This window comes from Abrus precatorius, unplaced genomic scaffold, assembly GCF_003935025.1.
Source record: "Abrus precatorius isolate BTA unplaced genomic scaffold, Abrus_2018 Scaffold3, whole genome shotgun sequence".
NCBI classification, from domain to species: Eukaryota; Viridiplantae; Streptophyta; class Magnoliopsida; order Fabales; family Fabaceae; genus Abrus; species Abrus precatorius.
Window position 1 is genome coordinate 23,605,163 of NW_020874373.1, and position 21,209 is coordinate 23,626,371.

At 35.6% G+C, this 21,209-nt stretch overlaps 1 non-coding gene and 1 pseudogene across 1 annotated transcript; both read left to right on the forward strand.

Moving 5' to 3' along the window:
• The first annotated feature begins 1,273 nt into the window (after nucleotides 1–1,273).
• On the forward strand, nucleotides 1,274–1,391 carry LOC113864060 (annotated as a pseudogene).
• Nucleotides 1,392–20,827: 19,436 nt separating this feature from the next.
• Nucleotides 20,828–20,934, forward strand: LOC113864049. Its single transcript, XR_003504656.1, has one exon. It is a non-coding gene; the product is annotated as a small nucleolar RNA R71 (small nucleolar RNA).
• The last annotated feature ends 275 nt before the right edge of the window (nucleotides 20,935–21,209 follow it).

Genomic DNA, 21,209 nt, shown 5'->3' on the forward strand with positions numbered 1-21,209 from the left:
ATCCTTTAATTTTTGAGGGAGCTTCCTTTGTAAAATAGCACTGCATTCTTCAGTCAAAGGGACTGTTTTATCATTCTCAAGCTTTCTTTTCTTAGATAACAGCTCCTTCATGAATTTAGCATAGGAAGGCATTTCCTCAAGTGCTTCAGCAAAAGGAATATTTAATTGAAGTTTCTTGAAGACATCTAGAAACCTCTCAAATTGTTTTTCTTGTTTTGGATTAAGTATTCTTTGAGGGTAAGGAAGTCTCTTGTATTTCTCCTCATCAATAAGTTGATTAGCTTCCTCAAGTATTTGCCTCTTTGTAATCCTTGGAGAACTCTCTTTTCTAAATTTTCTCTTTACAGCAAGGTAAAATTTCCTTCATTTAGATCAAATTTTAATTTCTCCCCTACAGCAGGATTATTTCTTCTTTTTTTGGCAAGTTTGGGACTCCCCACAACAGCTTCACTCTTAGTCATTACAGCTTGACATTGTTCTTTTGGATTAACAATTGTATTGCTACGAAATCTCCCCTCTTCTCTGCTGGATAATTGTTCAGCCAACTGTCCAATTTGAGTTTCAAGCTTCTTCATGGAAGATTCTTGATTCTTGAAGGTTGTTTGGGTTACTTTCATAAATTGCAGCATGGTTTCCTCCATTTCATTCAACCTTTCAGTCATAGGCTTGGAGAATTTTTTATTCCTTTGAGGTTGAGTGGCTGGATTCCCTTGGAAATAAGATTGTTGTGCTGCTGGACCTGCACCAGAAAAAGGAAAAGCAAAATTAAAATTCTTTGCAGCAGAATATTGAGTATTCCAATTAGAGTACTACTGATTTCTGTTATTAGGATACTAAAAACCAGGTGGAATGAAGCTTGTTGTCTTTGAAAATTTCCCATATAATTAATTTGCTCTTGAGGTTCATTGGTAGATGCATATGCTCCATTAGCATGATTTCCTCCACAAAAAACACAAGTTGAGTATTCTGAATTGGAGCAGTCTGTAAGTTGCTTATTTGTTGAGTTAGTGCAGCAATTTGTTTTGAAAACATTTGACTTTGCAGCTGGTTTTGTGCAAGAGAAGTCTCAAGAATTTTGGCTTCATATCCTCCACTCCTTGTATAGTGTCTAGAATTAGAATTTTGATACATAGATGAAGCCATCATCTCTATAATTCGTTGAGCTTCTTCCAATGACTTAGTATTTAATGATCCTCCTGCAGCTGCATCAATCATGGTTCTAGTGGCTGGACTCATTCCATTATAGAAAGTTTCCAGCTGCATCTATTCCGGTATGCAATGGTGTAGACATTTCCTCAATAATTCTTTATACCTCTCCTAAGCTTCTCCCAAGCTTCATATAAAGATTCTCCTTCTTGCTACATGAATGATGTAATTTCTCCTCTTAGTTTGGCAGCTTTAGATGGTGGAAAATACTTGGTAAGAAATTTATTAACAAGGTCTGCCCAAGTGGTGATGCTTCCTTGTGGTTGAGCTTGCAGCCAACATTTAGCTTTATCTCTTAATGAAAATGGAAATAGTCTCAATCTAATTGTATTCTTGCTAACTCCATTCATCCTTATTGTATCACAAAGCTGCAAAAAGTTAGAGATATGTAAGTTAGGATCATCCAAAATTGAACCAGAAAATTGATTTTGCTGAACTAAATGAAGTAAAGCTGGTTTTATATCAAAATGGTTGGCCTGTATGGTAGGTCTGACTATAAAGGAGTTGTATGCATGCATGTTAGGCACTGCATAATCCCCTAAAGTTCTCATCATGTTCTATTCAGCCATTATCTTCTCTTGAGGCATTGGTGGTGTAGGAGAAGGAATTTGAAGTTCTTTCGATTTAGGAGTAGAAGGTGTAGATTCCAATTCTTGCTCTTTCCTTGCTGAATTTTCTGTTCTTGATTCGTTTCTTAGCCTCCTCAATGTTCTTTCTATGTCCGAATCAAACACAAGAGCAATCTTGTTTTTATTTTTCCCACGCATATAACACTAGAAAAACTGAACACAACAGAAACACTAAAAGAAAATGATGAAAATATAGAACAATATACTGCAGAAAATTTACTAGCAGAATATCCTATAAAGAATTAAGAAAGAATCATAACATCTAAACATGTAATCTACACAAAATATAGTGGCACATAAATTATACAAAACTAGACAGCAAAGGTATACAGGAAAACTAGCAAAAAATGTAATACAAAATTAAATGTATAAAAATAAAATTTTCAAAAAGAAAACAAAGAACAAAAAAATCAATGTAGTTGTCTCCTTGCTACTAATGATATTAAAAATAAAGATCCCCGGCAATGGCGCCAAGAACTTGTTATGAATTTGGAGAACTAACTAGCAAGTGTACTAGGTAGTTGTAGCAAGTAATAAACGTCCACAAGGATCTTATTTCAATTACCATTTCACAATTTAACAATTAGTTGAGCAAAACAATTCATTTGAGAGGTTTGGAACATGTAAAAGTAAGAAATAAAAACAATAAAAGGTAATAAACTTGCTGTAAAAATAGAATACGAATTTTTTATTAAGAATGCTATATGGAAAATAGTTAGGAATCACTTCACCAGATTTTCAATTGCAATATAATTATGTTCTAAACTCTTGAGAATTTTAATTGATTGATAATCAATTTTACTTCTTTAACCAAAGGATTCCTTGCCTTATTGATCCTAATACCTAATTAACCTCCCTAATCCCTTAGGTGAAATTTAATCAAATACTGCATTAAGTTCTGGAAATTATAGGATTACTAGATCATGATACTTATTCCTAAGATCTCAATAACCTAGGCATATGATTCAAATATGAGAAATAAACACAATTTTCATTGATGAAAATTCCTCTAAATTCAATTGAATGAAGGATTAGTTCACAACTGCATTAAGAACAGAATCACATACTCAATTCAATTAAAATCTCAAGATTCAATCCACAATTACATCACAACATCAAATCTGTATCCATAGATCCCTAACCAAAAAGGTTTAGAACAACATTACAATGGAGAAATGAGAAGTAAGACAAGAAGACAAGAAGCAAAAGAACATCTTCCAAGACCCAATCTTCACTCTGATTCCCCTAGAAATGAAGCTTGAAAGTCACTCTCAATCTCTCTCTATGAATTCCCTTGGAAGTTAAAATAGTTACAAAGTGAAAAATAACAAAAATGAACCAAAAGTCCTTTTTCTGAACCTCTAACTTCTATTTATATAGTTTTTCCCGCCTTTTGCTTTTCTACATGTTAATCTCTAAGAATTCTAGCATCAAAGGTCTTCTAGAAGCTTCTAAAACTAATTTAAGAACTCAAATCATCCAAGGTTGACACTTAGAAGTGATATTTAAAATTTTGTTATTTTTGCGTAGCTACTCTGAATGCTTGAAGTGGCTACGCGCACTGTGCAGTTCAGAATTAGCCTTGGGCGTAGCTACTCTAGATGCTTGAAGTAGCTACGCGCACTGCGTAGCTACTCTGGGCACTTGAAGTGGCTACGCGCTCAATTGCGTAGCTACTTTGAACACTTGAAGTAGCTACGCAATTGATCTTCATGAATTTTCTTCTTCAAAGTGTTCACTCTATGTACTCAAAATTACGCCCTTCATATAACACTTGATTCTTTATCTTTTAAGCTCAATTCCTCTACCTTCTTCACTTCAATCTTCAACTCAAATTCTCAGCTCAAGCTTCTGCACAAGGATTAAGTCACTTTTAAGTCAATTTGTTCAGAATTGGACTAAAAATCTAAAAATCAAAACTATTTACACAATTATGAATATTAATGCAATTTTTATGATATTTTCAAGTTTGCTTAGCAATTTACTACTTATTTATTAACAAAAACTAGGCTAAAAATATAGTAAAATGTGGATTTATCAGTGGTCGGGCCATCTGTGTCCTCACCTACTAAACATATTCGCATACAACACATATAACAACTAAAAGGGTGAGACAAACCCATTTCAACCAAAGTACAGTAGGAAACATGTCAAGATATTTACAATCATCATAGCAAATAGCAAACAACTCAACACACAATGTATATGCCATGTATGATTCTGTGCATCACCTAGTTAATTGCTATACTAACACATGCATGTGGGCCCAAACTATTTTTTTCCTTCTTTCTTTCTTTCTAGGAAGGATCAGGAGTTCACTGCCACCAACCATTCTTAGTATAACTATCTCATCAGATAGTTTCAAAGGAATAGCTCAACTGATTCTGAGAATCCATCAGGTTTTGTTAGGATAGTTCAGTTTTGCAGTGAGAACCGACAGCACAAGGTTGCGAGCCCTGGCCTTTGCCTGGCTCAATCACAACCGACTATCCCCAAGACTAACCTGGAGTTTCCCCTATATTTTGTATACTTCCCATCCAACTCCACCATCATCACATGTTTATGATGCACAAACCTAATTTCAGTCTTTGAATTACGTATTAAACATCTCTTTTCAATCAGTAGCAACATATGTTTCAAAATTCCATTGACAATCTAGCAGAGTTTCCTCTGTAATTTGGATATTTTCAAATTTTCTTCTCTCTACAAAACAGCTAGAAAATTCTAATACACTTCAAATTTTAAGCAAACACTCATCACCACCACATTCCTCAACTTTCCAGCCACTCCGATGGCTCTCCAATACCTTTTCTAATTATCACCACATTTCAAAATACTTATTTAAAATAATACTTTAAAATGAATTAAAATTCTTTAAATTATATATATGTATATATTTATTTTAAATATACAGAAAACTGTTAATTTAAGGGTACAATTTTGAATCAAACCACTTGAATTTAAAGAAGGTTAAAAAAATCATTTTCTTAAGAAGAAAAGTAGCCAGAATTTCATTCCTCAATTTCTAAAACACTTTTTAGAACTTTCAAAATCTATCAAATTTTACCTCAAATCTTTTTTTTTTAACATCTTTGTTTCACAAGTCTCCTATTCTTTTTAATTTTCAACATACCTTCTATATGCTTACTCCACATGAATAATAGTTCATTCCTCAAGAATCTCAGACAATTAATTGTTGTACATCCATCAGTATCAAATATGCAATATACATCCAAGACGTCATATTACAAGCTCAATTATTTATACTAAATTCAACAAAACAATTATCATAGAAACATCATCACACATAAAATCAATCTCAAAAAGGGATATCAAACACTTGTACACTAAGTATGGTGATAAATGCAGATTTTCCTAGTATTTTACCTTAGTTTTTAATACATTTCATATGAAAAACATGATGGAGAAAGCTGGAAAACTCATAAAAATAATAGAATGTTCAATTCATTTCTATATAGTTTAATTGTGTAGATTTTGTAAAATTTCTATGTAAAAAGTACTGATTAGAACCTATTTTGTAGGAAGTAGCAAAAATTGGAATCAAGGAACAAGGTCTGATGAAGCAACAATTGGCCGTTATCACTTTTGTTCACAAAAGTGATTGTTCCAAAAGCTTAATATTGAAGAAAGACCTATGCATTATCGTTCTAGAGAGTTTCCAGCAAAGCAAAGCACGCGTAGTCACTTTTGTTTACAAGAGTGAACATTCCAGAGAGTTCCCCAGCATAGCAAAGTGCGCGTGATCACTTTTGTTCACAAAAGTTAGCGTTCCAAAGAATTCCCCAGTATAGCAAAGTGCGTGTGATCACTTTTGTTCACAAAAGTGATCGTTCCAGAGAAGTCTCTAGCAAAGCAAGCTGCGCGTGATCACTATTGCTGACAAAAGTGATCGTTTAAGCTGCGCATGATCACTTTTCTTTACAAATGTGATCGTTCAAGCTGTGCGTGACTCCTATTGTTCACGAAAGTAAACACGCGCAGACCATGAACCTCTGCGTTTCTACTTTTATGAAAAATAATGATCATGCCGAAAAGGTAGGTCAGAAACTTGTATCTTTTCTCATTTTTTCATTTCCACACCTTAGAAGAGTTAGAAAGGGAGATTGGGGGTGACTTTCAAGCTCTAGACCTTGAGGAATTAGGCTGGGGATTAGATTTATGAAGAAATTTTGTAGGTCCTCTTCTTCTACTCTTTCTCTCTCTTTTTCTTCTATGAACATGTTCTGATTTCTTTTTCTTATGGATTGATGGCACCAATTTTGATATTGTAAATTGATTGTGGATTTGGATTTTAAGATCTTGATTGTATTGAACCTTTAATTCTTTCCGTGATGCAATTCTTGAATTAGCTATTCATTTGAATTGAACCTAGAGGATTTTCATCAATGGAAGTTGAGTTAATTTCTTAGATCTGAATTGAATGTCAAGGTTATGGATATCTTAGGGATAAGAATTCATGATCTTGTGATCTCTTAATTTCTCATACTTAATGCAATGTTTGATTGATTTACACCTAAAGAATTAGGATAGTTAATTGAATATTAGGATCATCAGGGCAAGGGATAGTCCTTTGATTAAACAAGTGAAATTGATCATCAATTAATTAAGGAACTTAGAGTTCAGATCTACTTCAGTTTTGCAATTGATAAAGAGGTGAAATCAATCCTAACTCCATTCACACATCATTCAATTTCTAAATTCGTCACTCTATTTTGCTGTTATTTTCTTATTTCTACAGTTTATTGCTTTTGTTCTTAAATGATTCAAAACACTCCAAATTTTTTTTAGCTCAACTAGTTACTGATTTGTGAAGTGGTAATTGATAGAACAAATCCTTGAGAACGATACTTGGGACTCAAACTGAATTCAAAATTTTATTACTTGCTACAACTACCTAGTACACTTGGTAGTTAGTGTTCTCTCAGCTTTGTGACATATAGTAATAATTATAAATGCCTTCAAATAATTTATGCGTACATAGCAAGGAATAAAACACTCATTCTCCCAACGTTTTTATACTATACTCTTGAAAATAGATATGCCCCCCTTACCTTGAAGTGTAATCCGATTTTTCTCAATAACGTCTTCTTTCCACCACTTCTTAAATTACGATCCTAACTAAATAATCACACATAAAATCATGATCAATGTTAAGACACATTTATCATCCACCCATCTACTAGTGGGTTGAAATACTATTTTCTAATTTTCACGAAAGTGGCTTAAGGGTCCTACAATTGTTTTTTCATACTTTAAATGAAATATTATAAGCATAGAGGTAATCAAAAACAATTATTTTCCCCTCTTACACTCTTGAGACATCACCTCTAAAACAAAGGTTTTGAAACTCCAAATGCATTTTTAGCAAAACAAAAAAAATCAAAATCATTTATTATAAACCATAGAAGGATTAAGCAAACTAAAACACAATTTAGAAGCAAAAATTTTGGACAAAATATCACCGCTCATGCCATTGTTCCAGCACCCAAAAAGAGGGAGAAAATAAAAAATCCAACTGGTTCAAAGTGTTCAAAATGATAAAAATAAGTGGAATAGTAAAAAAAAATTATGAACATACTTGGAAAATCAAAAGATTAGAGCTAAAGAAATTTCAAAGCCTTTTTTGTAACACCTATTTTCTACCAAGATCTCATCTTATTATGTTAAAATTTAAGGCTTTTATAGAACGATGCAGCCAAGATAAACGTGTACAAGAACTCGTGCAAATCAACATCTTAGCGACTCTACTTACGAATTACAATCCCTCTTACATGGGAATAACTTCAGCTTTCAATTCTCATGGTTCATTCAAAGGTACCTCCATGGATAGTCATAATAAAATTCCTGCTCATACTACTCAACACTAACCGTGTCAATCTACAGTATTCTCAATTTAACCATATTTCAGTTTATCTCAAACTCAAATTAAATTGAGGGGATAATAAACGCAACAAAGTGTCTCCATCGAGTCCATTCATCACAAAATTATATACTTCAATTAGTCCAGTATCTTAACAATATGCTAATCATTTTTGCTAATCAACCAAATTATTCGTAAAATGATTTTATAACAACAATAGAGATAAATGCTTAGTATCGCACATCGATTGAAATAAAAGTTTGCAAGTATGACGAGAAGCATATAGATAAAAGTAAGTATATGTATATAAATCCTCTAGCCAAAATGTCCAAGGTAAAACCATAGTAAAACAAAATCCCAAAGTTTAGTATTTCAAAAAGTAGCAAAACAACCTGAAACCTATGAGCAATGTTCATGCATGACAAAATAAAATAACAAATTACAAATAAAACTCTAACGGAAGGGAATCCTCACTAGGGTCAGATTCCATTCCATTGGAGTCGGGAGAGTTATTCACTTGCTGAGGGCAAGGGGAGGGCGGCAAGTCATCTGGGTCGCTATCAATCCAACCAATGGTAGGTGGTGGTGGTGAAGGGCGTCGGGTGGAAGGTCCAGCTTCGTCAGAAGAGGGTGCCTGAATTTGCAGGGAGTGACGGGGTACTGGCCTGATGGAAGACTCAACAACTTCGATGTCTTTCCACTCAGGTGCAGGAGTAGGGCTGGGACAGGGAGTAGGCTCTAGATCGAGGTCAATGATGGTCTTACCTTTGTTAACAAAAGTTTTAAGTCATTTGACAGGTGGTTCTTGAGATGATGGAGAAGGAGGGGGTAAATGGATAATGATACTCCGTTCAGGTGGTAAGGGTACAGAGATTTTAGCAAAAAGGTGGTCACTCCAATTGGGCTTCCATCCATCTTCAGCGAGAGGTCCCATGGTCATGGAGATCATCCCTTGGTACATGAGGCGGCGCGTTGCTGGATCGTACGTTTATGCCTCCTTCTCTCCGGAGTCCTATCCCGAGATTATCATTTGTTGTGGGTCCATCTGTCACACAATCATGCAATACATACAGAAGATGCAATACCAAAACAAGAACAAAAAGGGTGAGCTCCACATACAATTATACATCAGTAATTGAATAAGCAAGGTAATTAAAATAACATAAAATATTCATGAAATCAGATTCCAGTAAACACATAGTCTCTAATTGATATCCGTTCGACAGCCACAAGCACAAGCAGAATCACAGAAATTCATCAACGATATGATTCAAACAAATGCAACTTAGGACATCCCTACTTCCTCAATTTTCCAGCATTTCTCCAGTCAAAGTGATCGGCCTATGTTGTTTGCAATCTAACACTAGCAAGTGCACTAGGATTGCAGCAAGTGATGAGTAAATTTAAGATCAGAATATCGTCTCCACAGGGAATTTAGGTTTCAAGTACCACTTCATAGAATTATAACCATTTGAGCCATACGAATTTTTGAAGGAGATTTGTAACATATAACAGCAATAAACCAAAGCAATTAAAGCAAAGAACTTACAGAGAAACAGAGTATAAGATTTGTGATGAAATGAAATAGCAATGAAAGATAGTTAGGAATTTACTTCACAAGAATATCAATATCAATCCAATTAAATCCTCTGAACATTCAAGCAATTGAATAATTGACAATCAGTTTCACATATATCTAGCCAAAGGTTAATTCCTTAACTCATTGACCCTAACAATCCACTAAACCTCCCTAATCCCTTAGGTGAGATTCAATTTCAGGTTGCATTAAGAATTAGAACTATAAGATTGCAGAATTAGGTCTCCTTATCCCTAAGAAATCCCTAAACTCTGGTTGCCAATTCAGATCAGAGCAAACAATCCAATTCCCATTGGTAAAGATTCCTCTTGATTAATCAAATGAATTTCCATTCAGAGATTGCATGAAAAGCAGAATTAACAACTCAATTAATCCAAGAACTTAAAGTTCAGAAGATAAAGTCGAATCAATACATCAATTCGAGTTCCATAAACCCCTAACTATGGGAAATTAAGCACACATTGCAACAAAAACAGAGAAAGAAGAAGAAGAATATGAAGAAGAATGCAGAGCAGCCATGGCCACGAGCTCCAATCCGATCCCTCTTCTTGGAGCTTCAAGCTTCGACCCCAGTCTTCTCTCCACTCTCTCACAACGAGACTCTAACTAACAAAACAGAAAATGAGCAACCGATCCCGGTTTTTGCGCTTCAATCATGTATATATAGAAACCCCACTTCTGCGTGTTGTCACTTTTCTTCACAAGAGTAACCACGCAGAAGCTTTATGTAGTGCGCGTGTTCACTTTCAAGAGCAAGAGTAACCACGCGCAACTTGCAGGGTTGAAGGCTTCTCTGGAACATTCACTTTTATTCAGAATAGTGGCAACGCAGGAGGTCAAGGGCTGCGCGTGATCACTTTCGTGAGTAATAGTAACCACGCGCAAGCTGTCCTAATACAAGTGCCTCTGGAACGCTCACTTTCGCTGGCGAGAGTGACAACGCACAGCTCCTCAGGAATAGAGTCTTCTCTGGAACGTTCACTTTCGCTGGCGAAAGTGATAACGCACACTGGCAACGCTCACTCTTGTAACTAAAAGTGATTACGAACGGGCTCCTCTTCTCATTTAGGCTCTGGAATGATCACTTTCACTAACAATAGTGATCACGCCCAGCCTACATCCCATCATTCTTGTATTTTGGAGTCCAACATTGCCATTCTTCCTCTTCCTTTCCATTGATGATCCATTTCCATGACTTTTGCTCAGCTTATTCCTTCAAAACAAGATAAATTCCTTAAGAACTAAGCATAAATTCTACAAATGCGAAAATAACTACAAATTGAATTAAAACTTTCAATCATTCTCTTTTTCTGAGTTTTTCCTACTTTCTTCATATATTTTCCTTATTAAATGAGCTAGAATTATGCTAAAATATCAGTAAAAATATGGATTCATCACCACCCCAAACTTGAATTTTTGCTTGTCCTCAAGCAAATCAAACTAGACCAAGGGTAAGTTCCTCCATTTTTAAATTCAAATAGCAAACTGCTTTTCTCAGATTTTCCAATTTCCAATTCTGTGTTTTCTGCAAAATTTTCAATCAAGTTGTTTAACCAAATACTCATCATGATATTCCTACTGCATAATCATCATTAAGTAAGAATTGCTACCTAAGTTCATATATTTCATCAAAATTCATGTGAGTACAATTAATCAACATGATCACAGCTCACTTGGAAGTGTTTCTCTCATCACTCAACAGTGTTTAGGTACTGTTTTCACTCTAAATCATCAATTTCACTGTACTCTACCATATGCTTGCCCAATTTCTCCATCTCCTCTGCTTAGTACAATTAATCACACATCTAGAGGACTTTTTCAGGTTATAACAAGGCTAAGGTTAAGGTAGGTGTCAAAGAAAATGGAAAACAATACATGCAATTTCAAAAGATCAGAGGCATTTTGAGTGATTTGTTTTAAAACTAGCCTGGATCTACATTATTCCTCCTTAATTCTCTCACTTATGCAGCAAACAGAATTTTTTCTTGCAGCAGAATTTTCATCTCTTTTCTTCTTTTCTTGCTTTCAGTCACTATCTTCTTTTCTACAGCACTTTGCTGCACTTTCAGAATTTTTTTTTTTTTCATTTTGCTTCAGCACTTTTGTTCTTTCTTTCTGGCTTGTTGAACTCCAGCTTAGATAGCATGCTATTTCCCACCCCAAACTTAGAACATTGCTTGTCCTCAAGCAATTAAAATCTGGATGTCACCCCAAACTTAGTTTTAAAACTCATTCTTGATTAAACTCATTATGCCTTTGATCTTTTGAATGGTAAAAATTGGTTTTTCAGGCAAGGCTTTATAATGAGGTAATTTCAAGAAAAGGGATATTAAGCTCAAAAGGGTGAACTAAGACATTCAATCATAAAGGAAGGCCTTTAGGCTGACTAGGTATAATCAAACATGGCCTCTATCATGTGGGTGAAAACTGTAGCATGCATATTCAATTAAGAACAAGGGCAAGTTCTAGAGAATACAGCCAAATATGATTAATCACACAAGAAAAGAATTAGACAGCTCAAATCTCACTAGGTATTATAAGTGATCATGTGGATTAATGAAAACACAATGCACTTTTCAGAAATTTATGCACCGAGTGGCAACTGCCTCAATTTTGAAAATACAAGTGTGATCTCATTTTGAGAATGGGAAAAACAACTTAAAAAAAATTCACACAGAATTCACAAAATTGTCACCCATCTTGCAGTCAATTTGTAGAAAACAACTCATAACCTAGACTATTATTAGTAAATTTTCAGTGTATTGTGTAGCTAACACATGAATCAAGAGGTAAGGAATAACCCCCCTTCCATGGCAGCTTGTGCAGGTGTCATCAGCCAATGTGTGTGAGTGTTGTGTGAGTGTGACATTTTCTGCACAAAACACCAAAAATTTTGTCAATTAGCAAGTGAAAAAGGGATTGAATTCTGCATAATTAATGTGTGTTCAAAACATAATTGTTCAGAATTAGCATGAAACCAAAATATACCAAGTGTGCAAATTACAAACCCAAATTCTAAAATGAAACCAAAAAGTTTGAAACTTAATTACAAAACCATCAAGAGAAAATTCGAATTAACAGAAAAGAAAACAAAAAATCCTAAACTAGTCATCTTGGACATCCTCTTCATCAGAAATTTCATCTTCATCTTCTTCCTCATCCTCCTCATCTTCTTCTTCCTCCACCACTTCTTCAGTTGGCCGTGGAAAATGAGTCTTGTATATTGGCAAGTCTTTAAAAACTGATGAGCGTAGACATTGAGCATTCTCAGCCAAGTCTGGTGTGTGATAAAGTTCATCTTTGGTCATTCCCATCTTCTGACCAAGATTCATCAACACACATTCCACTAGCATGGTTCCTGCCTTCAAACTGTTGTGGAGCTCAATTTGTCGTTCAGCCAATTGATTTTGCCTTTCAACCAAAAGATGTAGGATGTCCTTCATCTTCATTGGTTTCTCCTTTCTGAACTGAGTAGGGATAGGTGCAGCTGAAGTGCAGGAGGTGGTGGCATAGATTTCCTTTACCATTGAGACAGAGATAGGGGGAGCAGATCTGATTTTCTCTTGGTAGTCTCCAACTTCAACCCCTGCATCCTCACAAAGTAAAGTGATTAATGAGGGAAAGGCTAGTGAATCTCTTTTTGTTTTCAGAATATTTAAGATACATTCACTAATTACTTCCCCTGCATCAATGTACATATCATTAACAATAGCAAACAATAATTCAGCCCTCTTTACTGCCAGGGTTGAACTATGCTTGACTGGCATGAAAGAGTTCAATAGAAAGGTACTCCAGACTTTAGCAAATGGTAGTAGGTTCTTGGTGGTGATGCACTTGGGTTTCTGGGCGAGGTTCAGCTGCCAAGTTGTGCCTGGCCTTCCAATTCTGTGCAGGATTTCAATATAATCCTTGTCTTGACTATTCTTAAAGTCAGTGAAGTCCATCTGCCTAGGTTGTCTTTCAGTGTAAATTTCCAACACTCGATTGATGTTGGCAGCAGTGAAATCCACCCTCATACCCTTGACCATTGTGTGAAATTTGGGAATTTGGTCTCCCTTGAACCGCATTGCATTTGCATAAAACTCCTGTGTAATTTCTCTCTAACCATTATCAGCCAAGGAGCAGAAGTTGTCCCATCACCTTTTCTGAATTTCTTCTGAGTACTCAGGGTAGTTTCCTTCAGCAATTTCAAAGGCTCTATCTGGGACAATCTTCCTCCTCAGAATATTTGCCTTGAAATAGTTTTGATGAGCAATGCTCCTGAATCTTGGATCATGATCAGTAGGGGTAGAGGTAGAAGGCGCATTTCTTCTGGTCGGCTGAGGTGGTGAAGAGGTTGCAGGTGTGGTTACACTTGGCTGAGGAGGGTCAGCAATTTCAATGGGTGAGGAAGGTGAGACACCATCAGTTCTTGCTCTTTTAGTGGTTGAATAATTCCTGGTTGTTCCAGCTTGCATATTCCTGATAGATCTCCTTCTTGGAGTGTTGCTGGCAGATCCAGCTTTGGTCTTCTTAGAAGGTCCAACTGGTGTATTCAAAGAAGTTCTGACCATTTTGAAGTGACTGCAAAAACAAGCAAGTAATTTGACAGTTTAAAATTCAAGACACAGAATTGTGACAATATACATCTCTTTACTAGATAATTTCAATCAATCCATGTGCAAAATTCCAACTTGCAGTATGTATCTATTTACAATCAGTTGCTGTCATGAGAATGTAATCATATCAACACACAAGCACTATTGCAAATTACTAAGCAATCACAGTCAAAATTGGTTAAACCTTTAAATTTGTAGTTTAGAGTGCACACTCTCAAAGCACATCAGGTTAACACAGAGATGCTATTATAGGTCATCAACATATTTTTTTACATGCTCTCTTAAATTTTCAGATATACCAGAACTTAGGTACAAAATTAATCAAACCATATTCAAGGGATTTTAAACTGGCCTTCATAATTTGTAAACTCAAAGTTCACAATTTCACCAAGAATGCAGAAAAAGAATCACAATTTTCAACCAAATTTCAACTACTAATGGTTCCTAAAAGAAATTTTCTTCTGTCAGTAAAATTCATCCAGAATATTGCCTATTGTTTCTTTGAATCACATACAATTAGGACAGTGCACTCATTCATTATCATCAAAGACTAAAGATCAGTTTAATGCAGGACTATCAGTATGGTATCTGTACAATCATGCAGTGCAATATACAACAGTAACTTATTCCATACAACTCAGTTCAGACATCAACATTCAAATATTGCATGCAAGGAGTATTTTCGTTGAAGGCAACTGGAATATTTCTATTTCTTTCAAAGTCATTTTCAGATTTTTTTCGCATAATGCAGATGTGCATATGTTAACAGAGGAGATTGAATGACTTTGAAACCCTATTCACAGTATTTAAAGTTACTTATATCAATTACGCTCAAGATATTTCCCCATTTGCCATTTTTGACATTTTTCCAGAGTTGCAGCAAAGAAAAACCCTAAATACAATTTCAGAGAATGCAGAGAGCGTACCTGGAGCTTCAAAAATGTGAATGACAATGAAAAAGAGGGAGAAATTGCTTGCTGGTTGCTTCACGAAAGATTGAAAGTCAGAGAAATTCAGAGGGAAATGGGATTTAGGTTTAAATGGATGTGAGCGTGGTTCCTTTATATGGAATTTGGGGTCACGCGTGTGCACGTGCCCACTTTTTAAGTGAGAAGTGAACGTTCCCTTGTGAATAAAATTCTGCGTTGTCACTCTTGTCGAACAGAGTGAGTGTTCCAGAGAACTTGAAAATTTTGAATGCAATGCGCGTTATCACTATTGCTGGGCAAAGTGATAACGCGCAAGCTTTTTGCTTGAGCGTAGGTACTTTTATCAGTAAAAGGAGTAACGCGCTATGAAATATTCTATACTTACCTGCGCGTGATCACTCTTGACAAGGAAAGGAAGTGATCCAGAGAGTGTGTTTTTCTCATCTGCCTCTGCGTTATCACTCTCATCAGCGAGAGTGATTGTTCCAGAGGGGAAATCTCAGAATTCCATCTCTGCTTGATTGCTTTCCTGCAAAAGAGTGATTCCTTTCATCAATCCAAGTTCTCCAAACTTTAATTGGCTCACTTAACAAATCATAATCATTCCAATACACACTCACCATATAAAATACCTATTTCTCTCATCATGTTCACCTTTAATTACATATGCAACATTCATCCAAGGCTGAATTCTGTAGAATTTCTGCTTAACATATTCACAATGCAATTCTGACTTTTCCATAACACATTATAGCATGAAGTCCAATTACATTTATCAGATTCACTACAAATGACAGATTTAGCATGCTTCAAAATTTATCTTTTGCATCAAAATTACAGAATATGATGAGTATGATGCAGAACTTTGTATTTTGCAGAGAATTTGCAGAATTTGATAACTATTATTCAGACTGTACAAGAACTTTAAACATTCTAATTAATTCCAATCTGCATTCTTGTTTCAGCCACCAGATTTATTCCAAACATCAAATTCAGCAAGGTAACCAAGATGAAAAGTTCAGATTTTGGCTTTTATGAATACTGTTAATTCAAAATTAATGCAGAAAAGTTAAATTGGGTTAGAAATGTGAGTTGCCTCTCACAAAGCGCTTCTTTAATGTCACTAGCTTGACATTAAATGTTTCTCACTCAAGAGAAACCAGTTTCATGCATGACATGTTCCTTGTAAACTCCTCTCCATGATAGATCTTCAATCTTTGGCCATTGACCTTGAATTCTCTCCCTGTTTTCAGATCTTCTATAAGAATTGCTCCAAAGGGAGAAGTTTCCTTGATTAAAAATGGTCCAGACCATCTAGATTTCAGTTTCCCTGGAAACAATTTTAATCTTGAATTGAATAATAGTACTTGCTGGCCAGGTCTGAAATCTTTTTGCAGAATAAATTTGTCATGGATCCTCTTGGTTCTTTCTTTGTACAACTTTGCATTTTCATAAGCTTGTTGTCTGAATTCTTCCAATTCATGCAACTGTAAAACTCTCTTCTTTCCAGCACTTGATAAATCAAAGTTAAGCCACTTGGTAGTCCAATATGCTCTGTGCTCCAGCTCTAGAGGTAAGTGACAGGCCTTTCCAAATACTAGCTGATATGGAGACATACCAATTGGAGTTTTAAAAGCAGTTCTATATGCCCACAGTGAGTCATCCAGTTTCTTTGACCAATCCTTCCTTGAACTGTTCACTACTTTCTCTAGAATTTGCTTGATCTCTCTATTTGAAACCTCCACTTGTCCACTTGTTTGTGGATGGTATGGAGTAGCAACCTTATGCTTCAAACCATATTTCATTAATACAGCTTCAAGATACTTATTGCAGAAGTGAGTACCTCCATCACTTATCAGCACTCTAGGCACACCAAATCTTGAAAAAATGTTCTTTCTTATAAAAGAAATCACTACCTTTGCATCATTTGATCTGGTGGGAATTGCTTCTACCCATTTAGACACATAATCCACTGCAACTAGAATGTATTCGTGTGAGAATGATAGGGGAAATGGTCCCATGAAATCAATCCCCCATACATCAAATGGTTCCACTTCTAGGATGTTGGTTAATGGCAGCTCATGTCTTCTTGAAATATTTCCAGTTCTTTGGCATTTATCACAGTTTTCCACATACTTCTTGGCATCTTTGAAGAGTGTAGGCCAAAAGAAACCTGCTTGCAAAACTTTTGCAGCAGTCCTTGAACTTGCATGGTGGCCTCCATATTCTGAATTGTGACAATGCCATAGTATCTCAGCTTGCTCGCTTTGAGGAATGCATCTTCTAATTAACCCATCTATTCCAATTTTGAACAGGTATGGGTCTTCCCACACATAGAATTTGCTGTCATGTAAGAACTTCTTCTTTTGCTGCCAAGTAAACCTCTTTGGAATGAATTGAGTGGCTTTAAAATTTATAATGTCAGCAAACCAAGGCATGTTTTCCACTGCAAACAGCTTTTCATCTGGAAATTCTTCATTTATTTCCAATGATTCAGTGGTTAAACTCTCCAAAGGAAGTCTGGACAAGTGGTCAGCAACACTGTTTTCTTTCCCTTTCTTGTCTTTGATTTCTAGCTCAAATTCTTGGAGGAGTAGAATCCATCTTAATAATCTGGGCTTTGCATCCTGTTTTGTCAAAAGATATTTAAGAGCAGCATATCAGTGTATACAATCACTTTTGAACCCATTAAATATGATCTGAACTTATCAAAAGTATGTACAACAACTAAAAGTTCTTTTTCTGTTGTTGTGTAATTCACTTGTGCAGGATTTAACACTTTGCTTGAATAATAGATAGCATGTAATTTCCTATCTTTCCTCTGTCCTAAAACAGCACCCACTGCACTATCACTTGCATCACACATGAGTTCAAAAGGTAATTTCCAATCTGGTTTTGCAAGAATAGGTGCAGAAATCAGTTTCTCTTTTAAAACAGAAAATGCATGCAAACAATTATCATCAAATATGAAATCTGCATCTTTTGCAAGTAAATTACTCAAGGGTTTAGCAATCTTGGAAAAATCTTTTATGAATCTTCTATAAAAACCAGCATGTCCTAAAAAACTTCTAACTCCCTTAACATTGACAGGTGGAGGCAATTTACTAATGACTTCTATTTTAGCTTGGTCCACCTCCATTCCTTTCTCTGAAATTTTATGACCAAGGACAATGCCTTCTTGTACCATGAAATGACACTTCTCCCAATTTAACACAAGGTTAGTATCTTGACATCTCTGCAAAACAGTGGATAGATTAGCTAAACAATCATCAAAAGAATCACCAAAAATAGAGAAATCGTCCATGAACACTTCTATGATGTTTTCTACCATATCAGAAAAAATAGAAAGCATGCATCTTTGGAAAGTGGCAGAGGCATTACACAAACCAAATGGCATTCTCCTATATGCAAAGACTCCAAATAGACATGTAAATGCATTTTTCTCTTGATCTAAAGGATCTACAACTATTTGATTATATCCTGAATACCCATCAAGAAAACAATAAAATGAATGTCCAGCAAGTCTTTCTAACATTTGATCTGCAAATGGTAGTGGAAAATGGTCTTTTCTAGTTGCATCATTTAATTTTCTATAGTCTATGCACATTCTCCATCCAGTCACAGTCCTAGTAGGGACAAGTTCATTCTTTTCATTAGGTACCACTGTCATATCACCTTTCTTTGGAACAACTTGGACTGGACTTACCCAATTGCTGTCAGAAATTGGGTATATTATTCCTGCATCTAACAGCTTTATGACCTCTTTTTTAACTACCTCTTTCATGGCTGGGTTTAACCTCCTTTGTGGCTGCACAACAGGTTTGAAATTCTCTTCAAATAAAATTCTGTGCTTACAAAATGAAGGATTTATACCTTTCAGGTCTGCAATACTCCAGCCAATTGCAGATTTGTGTTCTCTCAAAATTCTGAGCAATTTTTCCTCTTGTTCTTCCTTAAGTTCATTATTGATGATGACTGGATTTTCATGATTCTCATCCAGAAATGCATACCGCAAGTGTGAAGGGAGTTGTTTCAGTTCTAGCCTTTGCTTTTCTTCTTCTTTAGCATCCTTTTTCAGCTCTTCTTTCACTATATTTTCTGCAGGTTTTTGAATTGGCAGAGCTTCTAGTTGCTGCTGCACTTCCATGATATCTTCTTCATTCAGAGTTTCAGATTTGTCATTCCCTGCAGATATTATCTCTTCTAACACAGCAATTTCATCAAAATCTTTCATATGGTGTTGTGTAATGAAAGTATCCAGTATATCTATCTTCATACATGTATTATCTTCAACTGGATATTTTAAAGCTTCAAACACATTAAATATTACCTTCTCATCTTGAACTCGAAGCATAAGTTCACCTTTTTGCACGTCTATTAAAGCTCTTCCAGTTGCAAGAAATGGCCTCCCTAGGATCAAAGGAATGTTAGAATCCACCTCCATGTCTAGAATTACAAAATCTGCAGGAAAAATGAACATATCAACTATAACTAATAAATCTTCAACAACTCCATATGGATAAGTGTATGATCTATCAGCTAGCTGTAGTGTAATGTTGGTAGGCTTTACTTCCTCTATTCCAAGTTTCTGCAGAACAGCTAATGGCATCAGATTTATGCTTGCTCCCAAGTCACACAATGTTCTTCCCACAGTGCAGTTTCCTATTTCACAAGGAATGCTAAATGATCCAGGATGTTTCAACTTTTGAGGAAGCTTTCTCTTGAGAATGGCACTGCACTCCTCTGTCAAAGGTACTGTTTTGTCATGCTCTAGCTTCCTTTTTCTGGAAAGTAGTTCTTTCATGAACTTTGCATATGAAGGCATTTGCTCCAAAGCTTCTGTAAAAGGAATGTTAATTTGTAATTTCTTAAAGACATTCATAAACCTTTCAAATTGTTCCTCTTGTTTAGGATTTTGGACTCTTTGAGGATAAGGCAGCCTCTTGTATTTTTCTGGGTCTATTGGCTTACAAGCTTCTTCAAAGAGTTGCTTTTTGGTTTTCCTTTCAGAATTCATGGGAACTTTTTCTTTTTCTTCTGAATGGTCTTTCTTCAATAGTTTAAAATTTCCTTGTTGCAGATCTTGTTCAATGTTTCTTTCTACTACATCATTCACTTTCTTTTCTACTGGTTTAGGGCTTGCAACTACAGCTCCACTCCTTGTAGTTATGGCTTGACATTGCTCTTTAGGATTGACTACTGTATTGCTTGGAAATCTTCCTTCATCCCTGCTGGATAATTGTTCAGCTAATTGTCCGATCTGTGTCTCTAGTTTCTTCATGGAAGCTTCTTGGTTTTTGAAGCTTGTTTGAGTTACCTTCATGAATTGCAGCATAGTTTCTTCCATCTCAGTCAACCTCTCATTCATAGGTCTGGAAAATTTCTGATTTCCTTGAGGTTGAGTGGATGAATTCCTCTGAAAATAAGGCTATTGTGTTGTTGGACCTGCATTAGAAAAAGGCAAATTTGAATTAGAATTCTTTGCAGCAGAATATTGATTATTCCAATTAGAATACTGCTGAGTTCTATTATTCGAAAATTGAAATCCAGGGGGAGATGATGGTTGTTGTCTCTGAAAATTATTCATATAATTCACTTGTTCTTGTGGTTCACTTGTGGATGCCTCACATGCACCATTTTCATGGTTTCCTCCACAAAAATCACAACTTAGCTGACTGGTAGGCATACTCCCTGTTTGCAGATTGTTGATTTGTTGTGTTAAGGCAGCTAATTGTTCTGAAAACATTTGATTTTGTAGCTGATTTTGTGCAAGAAAAGTTTCCAGAACTTTAGCTTCATGACCAGAGTTTCTTCCTTGATTCCTTGAGTTTAAATTCTGATACATTGAAGATGCCATCATGTCAATAATCCTTTGAGCTTCTTCCAAGGACTTTGTATTTAATTAACCTCCAGCAGCAGCATCAACCATTGTTCTTGTTACTGCATTCATCCCATTATAAAAAGTTTCCAATTGCATCCAATCTGGAATACAATGATGTGGACACCTTCTAAGCAGTTCTTTGTATCTTTCCCAAGCTTCATATAATGATTCTCCTTCTTGCTGCACAAAGGATGTAATTTCTCCTCTCAACTTAGCAGCTTTGGATGGAGGGAAGTACTTGGTTAAAAACTTATTCACAAGTTCTGTCCAGGTTGTGATGCTTCCTTGTGGTTGAGCTTGTAACCAGCATTTTGCTCTATCTCTCAAGGAAAAAGGAAATAGTCTCAGTCTGATGGCTTCTTCACTAACCCCATTTATTCTTATAGTGTCACATAGCTGTAGAAAATTTGAAATATGTAAGTTAGGATCATCAGAATTTCCATCAGAAAACTGATCTTGTTGGACTAAGTGTAATAAAGCAGGTTTAA